This window comes from Muscardinus avellanarius, assembly GCF_963383645.1.
Source record: "Muscardinus avellanarius genome assembly, chromosome: 9".
Classification (NCBI taxonomy): Eukaryota; Metazoa; Chordata; class Mammalia; order Rodentia; family Gliridae; genus Muscardinus; species Muscardinus avellanarius.
In genome coordinates, this window is record NC_137795.1 from 7,123,607 (window position 1) to 7,137,266 (window position 13,660).

At 43.5% G+C, this 13,660-nt stretch overlaps 1 protein-coding gene across 1 annotated transcript in view; it reads right to left on the minus strand.

Annotated features, from left to right (window-relative positions):
• Window positions 1-13,660, minus strand: part of SKAP2 (src kinase associated phosphoprotein 2) — a gene marked incomplete at both ends in the record, with an annotated part of 160,855 nt that overhangs the window by 19,992 nt on the left and 127,203 nt on the right. The window lies entirely within an intron of this gene.

Here is a 13,660-nt window from a genome sequence, read left to right on the forward strand (position 1 = left end):
TCCATCCTTCAAAGTAATCCTTCCAGTCATAATCCTTTTAAAAATCCTTTAAAGTAATCCTTTAGTGTCATACTCTGTGGGGGATAATATTTCATAAATAATTTAAAAATCCTCATTACACATACAATTGAGACTCACAAGGTGATGTAGTTTCATAAATACGCTATTCAAAGTTAAGGCTGTGGGCTGGGTGTGGTGGCACACACCTGGAATCCCAGCAATTTAGGAGGCTGAGGCAGGAGGACTGCAAGTTCAAGACCAGCCTGGGCAATTTAGAGACTGTGTCCTCAAATGCAAAATAACAAGGGCTGGGGGTGCAGCTCAGAGGTAGATAGCCCCTGGGCTCAATCCCAGTAACAACTAACATAGACACATAGAGGCACAGACACACACACGCACACGCACACACACACTTTACAAAGCCCACATTCTTTATCCTACCTATGATCAATGCTCCACCTGTTTTTTCCACATTCTCCCATCATATTTTCTTCCCAACTGATGGCAAGAAATATGATGAAATTAAATAAGAAGAGCTTTAAATAGAATCAAAGTTTTCAACTCTTTCATCCTAAAGTCTGCACATTTATTTCATTACCACTTTCTTACATGACCACGTGATGACATCACCTAAGGATTCTCAACCAACTGAAGAGATGCTTAAGGCGAGAGGCGGGGACAACAGCCAGAAAGGCTGGGCTCCAATCGCAAGGGAAACCCAAACCTTTAAGTAAAACTTCGCAAGACTTAGACATGCAGGCAGCACTGCTATCAAATCAGCTAATCAATATTCACTGACTTTTTTGTGTGCGGTACTGGGGATGGAACCCAGGGCCATTCTACCTCCGAGCTACACCCTCAGCCCTGTTTTTTATTCTTTATTTTGAAACAGGGTCTCACTGAGTTGCCAAGGGCCTCACTAAGGAGCTGAGGCTGTCCGCAAACTGTGATCCTCCCGTCTCAGCCTCCCGGATGCTGGGATTACAAGCGTGCGCCACCGTGCCTGGCTATTCATTGGCTATTCACTACCTATCAGGGGGAGGAGATCTGCCAAGGGGCCGGGTCATGGGGAGCTTCTGCCCTCAGGAAGCTGATCACATGGAGGGGGCAGAAGACAAGCTGCAAAGGAAAGGGATGGAGGAGCCTAACCCAGACAAGGAGATGCAAAGCTGGGAAGTGCAGGAGAGAAAGCTCCCAGCAGGAAAACCAAGAAGACGTGAGACACGGAGGATTTAAGTGAGGTGAGACAGGAAGACAGCTATTTCCAGGCAGAGGGAAACCCACAAACTTTTAAAGAATACAAGCTGGGTGCAGTGGTGCATGCCTGTAATCCAAATACAGGGAGGCTGAAACAGAGGATTGCAGGTTTGAGGCCAGCCTCAGTAATTTAGTGTGGTCCCTGAACAACTTCAAACCCTTGCTTGAAAACAAAAAGTTACAAAGGCTGGGGGTGTAGCTTGGAGGTAGAAGGCCTCTGGGTTCAACTCTCAGTACAAAATAAGTAGAGGAGGAGGAGGAGGAGGAGGAGGAGGAGGAGGAGGAGGAGACATCACAGTGAACTTTATTGTAGCTAAATAACATGGGACTCACAGGGGAAGTGGGGAGGGACAAAGCTAGTGGCTGTCGAGGGTCCCTGGACGTCTTGGGAGGGCCTTGAGGCTGGCTCGGGGGGGGCAGTAAGGGCTTGGAAGGCTCAGAGCACACGGGCAGGCCCGCCCCTCTGCTTGGGGAATGATCATTGATCCCGCTGTTTCAGTCTGGATCAAGGGGACCCAGATCGGTCAGAGCGTCCAGATAAAGGGGAAGGAAGTCTTGGATGGAGAAGCAGAGGAAACAGGAAGGTGGAGGCCGGTGGCCAGTGGCCAGAGAGGTGAAGGCACTACTACCGTTGATAAGCTCCGCGCCTGCCTGGCTGGGTGTGGAGGAGACGGGGAGAGGGAGCGACCAAGGATGGCTTGGGTTTTGAGCTCAGTTCCCGAGAAATAGGTATCATTACTTAAAAAAGGCTAGCCAAGACCATCTGTGTTGCTGGGGAACACAAGGAGTTAGGGCTTTGATCTGAGGGATGTAATGTCCGGGTGGGCCTCCCAGAGAAAAGGTCCAGGCGCCACCGTAAAGGGTGGTGGAGAAGGCAGGCCTGCGCGCACATCGAGGAGTCTCCCGCAAGCTTTTAAATGGCGATGAATCAAAATCAGCATTTAAGTCGAGCTGGGGAGCTACTGTACCTACAGGACAAACATTACTGTTTTGAGTTTTTATAATGCAGTTCAAACCAAATAATAAAAGCTCCAATATAAGAAACAGCTGGAAATATCTGGCGCTTCAGTGCATGGTGGAGCCTGACCTTGGCAATTTAATAGGGTCCTTCTCTCTTAAACAGTTACTTCACTTAGGCCAAACCTCAAAGTAGTTATCATAAAGGGGCTAATGGGGTGTTTGCGCACAAACTTTAAAGCTAGGAAGGACATTTATGGTCAGGCCCATCTGCTCACTTTACAGGTAGTTAATTTTTTAAAAGGTGGCAGAGAAAACTTTTCTTCCTCCTCAGACCTCCTCTTTCCCGGGTACCCACTCCCTTTCCAACCTGGTCACAAATTCAAGAGCAAGGAGTAAATATCAGAGCAGTGGAGGGCACTTGTCCGCAGTTTAAAGCCGCAACACGTCCACGGCGTCAACACTATTCTTGGTGTTGGAAGACACCATGGGATTTAGACTCGCCCCCCAGAGTCAGCACCATATCAAAAAATTAAGCATGCTAATTAATGAGACACTGGAAAGGAATTTAGAAAAACCTCATTACCAATTTATTTTTATTTTATTAAAATTCAAGTGACTAAACGTGTGCTGAGGATTGTATAATGGTGTCAGACTGCTTCATCCTGAAGAAATATATTCTTAAACTATTAGAATAATTATATTAAACTACGTACTTGGGCATCGGCGGTTACTATGAGGTATCCGAGCTGAAGTCCATGTGAGACGGTATTTAATAAGCAGTATTTTCGAGCACAAGTTCACATTAAAAACATTTCCTTTTTCTATGTCAAGCCTAGTAAGAATATTTTTCAGCAAAAGTCTTAGGCATGTCATCATCGTTTTCTTAATATTATTCAAATAACTTATTTTATCTTGGAATAACAATATAAACGGCCTCCATAGAAAATACAATAAAATCAAATTTGGTATGGTTTTCTTTGTTTTGGTACTGGGGATTGAACCCAAGGGCATTCTACCTCTGAGCTACACTCCCAGCCCTATTTTATTTTTTAAACAGGGTCTCACTAGGTTGATGACAGTCTCAGTACTTGCGGAGGCTGTCCTTGAACCTGTGATCCTCCTTTCTCAGCCTCCCAAATATTGATTAGAATCACAAGCATGTGCCACTCTGCCCAGCTGGTATGCTTTTTTTTAAATTCTAAAATTAAAAATCCTCAGATTTAAAATCCCTGCGTAGACCCTGGCACCAAGGAGATGTTCAATAAATACTGAGCGGACAAATGGATTCAGAATCATGCAAAAATCCTAACATATTCAGTTATTAACAGAGCAAACCACTTCCCACTTAATTTAAAAAAAAATGTAAGACCAAGTGAACCAAATTCTAGGCAATAATCGCCTTCATAATATGTCCAAAATATATACATTCGCACATTGTTTCATTTGGCTTTATTGTTAAGCATATTTTATTTTGGTGTTGAGGCCTGATGTCATTATACAATACTAATTAATACCTCAAATAGTCAATGTTTGCGGGTTAATATATTCCATTCAACATTTTAATAACAGTAAACAGAAACAGCTCAGCTATGCAGTAAAATCCATCAAGCCACACAGATGGTTATAAGGTTTTCATTATGTGGTTTCCATAGCAATCATATTGCAAATCTGGAAGCTTCTTGCAAATAAGCAGCTTGTATTTACGTGCCTCTCAGCTGCGGTGCACAACTCTTCAACGTGTGAAGTTATTATTCCAATCACGTGTTGTTAAAGGAATCATCAGGAGGTTTTTTTGGGTGATCAGACAAGATGAGAAGAACAACAGTAAACTGCATGTGAACCTGGTTCAAAACTAGTCACATATTTCCTAGTTGACGAGTTTTAGAAATGCTCTTGTAGTTATCAAAAGGTCTTACCATTAAACCCTGTTGAAAATATGAAGTTCCAAGCTCAATCAGACCCTGTCATATCCCTCAAAACATAAACCGTTCCCCATCTCTCTAATGGATATTTGGCCCTTTTTCTGGTTTGAGCAAAAGGAGAAGAAAACAGATAACTGAGTCTCCCCGAATCTTTTTAGGAAAATCTACTTGAGAAAACGCTTACCTTGGGAAAGTCAAGACCTTTTTCCCCCTCCCTTTTAGATTAATCAATTTAATTTCCAAATTGATCCAGTTCCATAACAGATGGATTATTGCCCTAATAAGGACCGCAAGTCTGTCTAGCTATGCAGTTTTTATAAAATGGCTGTTGCTGGCCAATGTTCTTATTTTTAAGATGAATGACCAAAGCGAAGAGTGATAAGCAAGTGGCATGTTTAGACCACTCTGCGTGAGGACCCTCGGCGGCCCCAGGGCAGGCTGTGTGCGTGCGTCAGGCCGGGGCGGGGAAGAGCAGCTTTGACTGGAACGGTGGCTACCTTTCCACAAAACACCTGCAGCACACAGCTCTGCTGAGCTGCAGTGTGTTTTCAGAGACATAAAACAGAGAATCAAAACGGTGTGCCCTGAAAACAATCTGAGTATAGATCACTACCTGCCCAGCCTTCACTTGATTATGTGATTACATATATTTTTATCAAGAATGGTTCATATTTATTGGTTAAAGGTCCGTACTATCCGTGCTTATATCTGTTTTATGTAACTAAATCCTCATAACAATTATGTGAGGCTCTAATAGGCACTTGTTTATAAATCCCCATCTTTTTATAAAGGCAAAAAATGAAACTGACGGAGTTTGAGTAACTTGCCCAGGTGCACACATCCAGTGAGAACACCTGAGCTGAGATTTATGCTTCGGGCTATGCTATGAAGTCGTAACTCTACGCTAGAGTTGTCTCTTCCTTGATTTTCATTAAAACCTTCAATTTTAGGGCTAGGGGTGTAATTCAGTGGTGGAGTGCCTGCCCGGTAGATGTGAAATCCTGGATTTGATTTGTTAACGCCATACCCCCCCCCCAAAAAAAATCAATTTATAAGCAGATTCTTTTCTTGTGTTCTTTTTTTTTTTTGTGTGTGTGTGTGTGTGTGTGGTACTGATGACTGAACCCAGGGGTTTTCTACCTCCAAGCTATGCCCCCAGCCCTATTTTATTTATTCTTTATTTTGAAACAGGGTCTCACTGAGTTGTGGAGGGCCTCACTAAGTAGCTGAGGCTGGCTGAGAACCTGTGATTCTCCTGTCTTAGCCTCCCAAGTGCTGGGATTAAAAGCATGTACTAGCTGGGCATGGTGGCGCACGCCTATAATCCCCGCGCTTGGGAGGCGGAGACAGGAGGATCGCACAGGTTCGAAACCGGCCTCGCTGGTTTAAGAGACCCTGTTTCCAAATAAAAATATAAAATAGGCCTGGGAGTGTAGCCCAGAGTTAGAAGGGTTCCATCCCCAGTACCAAAAAAAAAAAAAAAAAGTATGTACTAGCATGCCTTGCTTCAGCAGACTTTATTTCAACATTGGCTACTTGAGGACTTGGAAAACATTTTCACATAGGTAGACAGGTTCTATATTGAAAAACAGTTGTGTGTGTGTGTGTGTGTGTGTGTGTGTGTGTGAACGCGCGCGCGCGCGCGTGTGTGTGTGTGTGCGCGTGCACACATGCACGCGCTTGTGGTACTGGGGGTGGAACTCAGGGTCATTCTACCTCCGAGCTACACTCCCAGCCCTATTTTTTATTCTTAATTAGAAACAGGGTCTCACTAAGTTGCAAAGGGCCACACTAAGTAGTTGAGGCTGTCCTCCAACCGTGATCCTCCTGTCTCAGCCTCCTGAATTCTGGGATTAAAAGCGTGCACCCATGCCCGACAACTTGAGAGGCCAAAAGTACACACACCTGCCTCTTCTCCTTTCCCCTTTTCCAGCACTTTCTCTACCTCTATTTCACACCCTGACCTGCCCCTAACACCAGCACGCAGTACTGAGTGTTCTGTGAGGGTTTCTAATACGACTCATAATTGAAAACAGATTTCTTTTTAGGCCAGCCAGTTTCTTCTCTTTCTCACTTAATTTCCAGAAGGAAAACATGTTTAAGTGGAGATGGTGAAGGGGAGAAGTTCCCCCACATTTCGGAGCACTGGGCCACTCTTCCCCTTTCACCAAGGACTCGGGTTCACGGTGAGCAAGAAGTCCCGAGTGGATGGAACAGAAAGGCAGGAGGGGCGTGGTAGGATGCGCAAGGAGGGGGCAACGTGAGAGGATTTACCCAAAGGACACTCAGACAAATGACGCCTCCCTCCGCCTTCTCTTCCAAGACCCCTGTCAGCTGTGCAGGTTGGGGGAGGGTGGGCAAGTGGCAGAGTCGAAGGGATCCAGGCAAGAGCCGCCTGGATCAGGATCCAGGAGGGAGAGTGGGGTCCTTCAGGCCTATAAACCCACAGCTACTGGCAACATAAACATGATGCTTCTAAAGGATTCTTCTATCTACTTAATAGACTGACATGTATTTCAGGGCAATACAATATATTTTTTAAAGCTCTAAGCCCCTGCCTGTTTTATTTTTATTTTTTTAAATTTTTTCTTGGTGCATTGTATTCATACATCTTAATGGGATACAAGATGGTGGAGACACGCATGCACACATCACCCAGTTAGTCCTTCCCCAGTTCCCGCCCCATCCCCACCTCTCCCTCCTTCTCATGTTTGGCTTAGTGACTGACATTGATATGTTTGTTAAAGTACATCGTGTGCATTAGGGAATCCCCCCATCCCCTCAGTCGGGTCGCCTTATTTGCTCATCTATAGACCCTCCTCCTTTGTCTAGAGTCCTCCTATGACCCATTTTCTCCCTAGCTTCTGCATATTAGGAAGAGCATTTGATTTCTTATTTTTTTGTGACCAACTAATGTGTTAGCCTTACATAAACTTCCAAGCAGAAGGATAAAGATGACTGACAAGGCACACTTACAGCCATGTTTACGCTCCTGGAAACGAGGCGAAGGGGGCAGCGTCCCCGCTCCAGTTAACTCAGGTAACTTTGACCCTGTTCCTAATTCTCTGCCATCTCTGCACAAAGAATGAAGACTGCCGGGCGTGGTGGTGCACACTTATAATCCCAGCATTCGGGAGGCTGAGACGGGAGGATCGCGGATCCAGGGCAGCCTCAGCTACTTAGTGAGGCCCTCTGTAACTCACTGATGCCCTGTTTCAAAATAAAGAATAAAAAATAGGGCTGGGGTGTAGCTTGGAGGTAGAATGGCCCTGGGTTCCATCCCCAGTACCACAAAAAAGAAAGAAAGAAAAAAAGAAAAAGAAAGAAAAAAGGAAGAAGGAAAGAAAGAAAGAAAGAAAGATAGATCTGATAGCCCTGGAGCAAGGACTCAAGGAAGACAGTGATATTTCTAGACTTGGGGGGTGGGGGGAAACATGCACAAGTAGTATGAGGTTTCAAGTTTATTCCGCACGAGCAAGTACTTTGCAAAAATGTCTGAATTTCACAACCAAGAAGGTCAGCATGATATAAAAAAAATAAGCAATAACTGTTCAATCACACAATCTAACTTTTAACTTGGGCATTCTATTCTTCTATATGGTTTAGTAGGAAAAAGCTATCACTGCACGTCCAGGGGAAAGGGAAATGCCATTAGATTGTAGCACATTCCTGTACTGTACTATTGACGTTAATAACAGGAATGTGAAAATAATGATTTTTTTTTTCACAAACGCACTGCATGTGTTAACACTGGGATGCTGAGGGGGAAAACGCAAACTCAAGCAAAGATCTCATTTGACAGGATCAAGGAAAAAAATCTCTGAAGGGAGAGATATCTGAGCTATCGCCTTCCATTTCCCCCTTTCATAAAGAGGGAAAAGAGTAAGGACGCTGAGGTCGGGGTCAAGGTCACGCAGCCTGGATCCTCCCCTGCCTCCCCCGCATCCTGCACCCTGGCCGCCTGTAAACACTGCCTCTGCTCAGGGCTGCTTCTCTTGATCAGACACAGCAATCTCGGCAGACAGGTTAAAAATAAAGCTTTAATAGGCCAGATTCTGTCCATCAGAACTGACCGTGAGTCAGAAGATGGCCCTACTCCTAGAGTGTTAGATTACGGGGAAATTATGGAACATGGCTCTTTGTCTCAGTGTACCACCCCTGGGTTTATAACGTAAACCTCCCCTTGCTAGCCCATAAAGCCCAAACTCTTAGCCTTTTAATTAAAATTTATTACAAATACTATGGTATGTCCTTTAACCCAGGAAAGTCTGAATTAAATAATTTCTCAGTTATAGTAACAATTATATCATTATAATATATATACTATAATATATATTATAAACTATAATATATAGTAACAATTATATAACTATACTACAGTAACTAGTAGGCTCTATATTTCTGATATAATTATAGTTCCTTTTTCATTTAAATAAACCTTTTTTCTTATTCTTTTTATAAAAGCAATATTTGGTCCTTGCTGAAAAGTTGGAAAACAGAGACAAGCAAAACAGAAAACAATTGTTTTTAGAAAAAAAAATGTTAAATTTCTGATCAATCCCAAACCACCATTAAACACCTCCTTTTAAAAGGCCCCCTTTTATTCAGTTACTCGTCTCTCTGTCTCTCTTCCTTTGAAATACTAGAGACTGTACCCAGGAAATCCCACATGTTAGACAACTGTTTTCCCACTGAGAGACACCCCAGCCCTTCTCACAGTTTTATTTTGAGACAGGGTCTTCCTAACTTGCCCAGGTTGGCCTCAAACTTGTAATCTCTTGCCTCGGTCTCCTAAGCAGCTGGGACTGCAGGTGTACGCCACCACCCCCAGCTGGGTTTCCGTTTTCTTTTCTTCTTTTATTTTTTGGTACTGGGGACTGATCTCAGGGGCATTCTACCTCTGAGCAACACCTCCCGCCACTTTATTTTGAACCAAGGTCTCACTAAGTTCTTGAAGGTCTCGATAAATCACCAAGTGGGCCTCGAGCCTGCAATCTGCCTGTCTCAGACTCCCAACTACTGGGATTATAAGTGTGTGCCACTGAGTCAGGACCCCAGTTGTTTTCTCTCGATTCTTATTTTTAACAAGAACATCCCACATGTGTATGTATTTATTTCATTATCTCCACGCACTTCTTATCACAAATGTAGATGTAGTTCACTGTAAACTGTTCCGAATCCCTGTTGAGAAAGTATTTTATATACTTAGTTTTTTTTTGTTTTGTTTCTGTTTTTAAATTCCATTAGATAAAAATATTACCTAATGGTCATTAGACGGGTGATGAGATCATCTAATTGCAATGCGGCTGTTTCTTAAGGATCTCCAACTGCCTGCTACAACCTCCAGAAAAAAGCAGATACATGAAGGCAGAAACCATGGACTACTGGACCTGGCTTGTTTCCTCTGCTTGCCTATGCAAATAGATCTATGCAAATGCACCCATGCAAATGCACCCATGCAAATGAACCTATGCAAATACACCCTCCCTCACTGAGTGCAGTGTACCCCAGCCTCATTTCCAAGAAGCCAAGGAAGAAAAAGCAGAGTTGTACAAGAGGAAACATCACCATTAGACTTCTTGGCTCCGTCTGCAGCAGTGATTTCCAACATCCTTTCAAGGGGGTGGAGGGTATGTGAGGTCAAAATATTTTCATAATACCAAGACATAAATTATGTGCCTTGTTCACTGTGTTAACATTTGCACTGATGCTGAGAAGCAACGATGGGTAAAACTGCTGACAACTTAGCATAAATCAACGCAGTGGTACCGCACTGTCACGCAGTCTTCACTGTCTTGCACTAGCATTTGACAGAGGGAGGGAGAGAGCGCACAGTTTCGCTGAAGAATGTCCTTGATGAAGCAGTAAAAATTATTTCCACTTAATACCCACCCCGAGTACATGACTTTTTAATACTGTGGGAGACAAAGTTGGAGCTGCGCCGCCAGATGTGCAGGAGTGAGCGCGCAGCTGGACAAGCACCTTTTTTTTTCTTCCACTGAACATTATTTTTACTTGAATGACAAACTACAGCTATCTAGACTTGGGAATTTGGCAGGAATTTTCTCAAAAATAGAGTGAATTTAATCATTTCAAGGCAAATAATTCATAATACTTATGGTCAATGATAAAATTTGAGCTTTCAAGCAAAAATGAGAATGATAGCCACCATTGAAAGCCTTGCAGTTCCCCAGGAGTTAAAGACTTTTCTAACGGGAAAGGCAATAACATTAACAAAATGTGATTTTTGATTGTGTCAATATTTGGAAGTTTTGAATAATGTAGGGAAACAATATTTTCCAAATGACCCGTGCATGATGTTACAAAATCATGCGTGGATAAAAGGTCCATTCAGATCCTTAGGTTTTTATTTATTTATTTTTATTTTTTGGCGGAACTGCAGAGTTGAACCAAGGAGCATTTTACGTCTGAGCTACAATCCCAGCCCGATTTTATTTTTTATCTTGAAATAGGGTCCCAATAAGTTGCTGAGGCCTCAACCCTGCTATCCCCCTGCCTCAGTCTCCCGAGTACTGAGATTACAGGTGTGTGCCACTGCGCCTGACTAGATCATGAATTTTAATGTTCGCCGATACCATCTCAGATTCCACTGTGAAACTAGCTTTTAAAAGAAGAATATCTGGAATGACCTTTGAGGACTATTAAGCCTTGCCTTTGCTGCCATGTGTCGGTAGGAGGGTGGAGTTCTTCCACGCTGACTACACTTAAAGTAAAACAACACAGAAAAACAAGGTGGAAGCAGATACCAGAGTCTGTCTCTGTTACTATGCCTATCCAAGAGAGCTGCAAAACATGTAAATAAGAACAGAGTCCTCACACGAATTTCTAGGGGAAAGTTATTTTTCTTAAACATAAGTATATATGTAATGGGTCTATCATTGTAATATTTATTTATTTATTTATTTATTTATTTATTTATTTATTTATTTATTTATTTATTTTTGGTGGTACCGGGGTTCCTGGAAGCCCTTCTACCTCCAGGCTAAACTCCCAGACTTATTTTTTATATTTTATTTAGAAACAGGGTCTCCTAAGCCAGCACGGCTGGCTTCGAACCTGCGCGATCCTCCTGTCTCCGCCTCCCAAGCGCGGGGATTACAAGCGTGTGCCACCACGCCCGGCGGCATGTCACTGTAGTTTTAAACTCGTTAATAAGTATACACATTTAAAAGTTCTCCGTTTTAGTTCTCAGTACGGTAAATACTGAGAGGCATAACCCACATCGACTTTTGGGAGTCCTCGGTAATTTTTAGGATTGTAAAGGGATCCTGAGACCAAAGAGTTTGAGAACGGCTTCCCTGAACTTTCTAGGGTAAGTTTTATTTAAATATTTAAGTAGTGTTTTTCTACCATATGAAAAAATATTGCTCTCTTGCCAACCCAGGAACGCTGTCTGATAATTACTTTATACTCCCCAAGCACCAATCTCAGGGCTATGCTCTGCTGTTGACTCACGTTGCGTTGTTGACCAGAATCCTGTGCTTTCCCTATCTGCTGCAAAGCAGAGTTGTGTAACCAGACTTCTGGGGCAAGCGGGATCGCTTATCCTATTCATCTTGTTATATTTGACCCATGACTTCAGTGCATTCAGAGCGGCCTGTGTAATCCACCAAGGCCACGATGAACACGTTGGATATGGCAACACTGGGAATAAAGCCCTAAGGTCTTCACAGCATCGGTCCCTGTGGACCCAGAAGCAGAGTCAGCTATCCCACGGTCTGTGTATCTATAAGGGTTTGATGAGACTAATATATCATGTATTTTCACATAAGATGCATTATATATCACATATTATACATATTTTCTGTATAAGAATATCATAATGTAAGGGCTTGGTAAGAATCTGCCTCCAGCCTGGCTGAAGTCCAGTTAAGGCCTGCCATTTCCCTGAGCCCACAGCGAGCTCTAGTTAACCATCCTCTTTCGACGGCATCAAGACGCTTCTTTTTTTTTTTTTTTTTTTTTTTTTTTTTAGTGGTACTGGGGTTCCTGGAAACCCTTCTACCTCCGGGCTACACTCCCAGATACCTATTTTTTATATTTTTATTTGGAAACAGGGTCTCTTAAGCCAGAGAGGCTGGCTTCGAACCTGCGCCTGCCTCCCAAGCGCGGGGATTACAAGTGTGCGCCACCACGCCCGGCTTAGGCTTCTAATATGACCAAGCTAGGGAGTAGTGGTAATACCAGAGGGACTCCAGATGATGGAGGGGAAATCTCAGCAAAGCTAGAATGGAAGGATAGGAGAGGAAGAAAGCTGAGGTTGTTCAAGGGAGGAGCTACATACGAATATGTGTAATAGTATAAATACAACATGGTTAACCTGGACACTCTCTATTGGGAGGGGGGAAGGGAAATGGGGGGGAGAGGGGACGAAGGACAGTCTAAATGTACACCATTTTCAATACGTTAAACTTATAAATAAAATAAAATATGGAAGAAAAAAGGACGCTTAGGCTAGTAGCTTCTCTGGAGTCCATTTCTTTTTTTCTTTTTCTTTTTCTTATTTTATTTGCAGTAACGGGGTAGAACCCAGGGGTATTCTACCTCCAAGCTACACCCCAAGTCCTATTTTTTATTCTTTATTTTGAAACAGGGTCTCGCTGAGTTGCGAAGGGCCTCGCTAAGTAGCTGAGGCTGTCCGCGAACCGCGATCCTCCTGTCTCAGCCTCCCGAATGCTGCAATTACAAGCGTGCGCCACCACGCCCGGCTGGAGTCCATTTCAAAGTCCCTAAATAATCTAGAACTTTTAAAACCCATAACAACGGTGCTTACAATAATAATCTGAAGACTCACTCTGGACCGGGCCCCGCATGGCACCTTATACAGAAACATTATCAGTCTTCAAGACCCATTGAGGAAGGTCATTCCCATTTTCCAGATGAAGAAACAGAGGCATAGAAACATTTAAGTAACTAGCTCAGTATGACCCAGCTTGAAGAAGTAGTGTCAGGATTGGAGCTGGGCTGCCTGCTCCCCTCCAGAGCCCAAGTTCGGGAGCATTATGGCTTCTCTTCCCTCGCAGCTTAAGACTGCAGACATCACTTGTTCCTATATTTGTTAATTAGGTAAACCGCACTTTGACCTACTGCCATAACATGCAGCTTATAAGAAAGTTAATTTCATGATGTCGTAGTGATATACATTCTTATTTTTAACACTCTTCCAAGACAACATAACTTGGCTAAATCTGACAGTCTACGGGGGAAAAAATAGCTCCCTTGAGAAACAGCGTCCGCTGCCGAAACACGGGAGAAGAGTCATGTTTGTAATGGCCCCCGAAAGTGAAAAGCTTGGCATTTGCCCCTTCCATTTTTCTTCCCGTTGGAAGGCAGCTTGCAAATGGAAAAATCATCTCCCGTCACCTCCCTCCCAGAGACTGAATATGATGAAGAAACAGAGTAAGGCCGAGCCCGAAGCGCGCAGGCCGAGAGCTGCTTCCCTCCGAGCCAGGAGCCCGGGAAGATTGATTAATCCTGAGTAAGATCGCTATAGTTCCTCA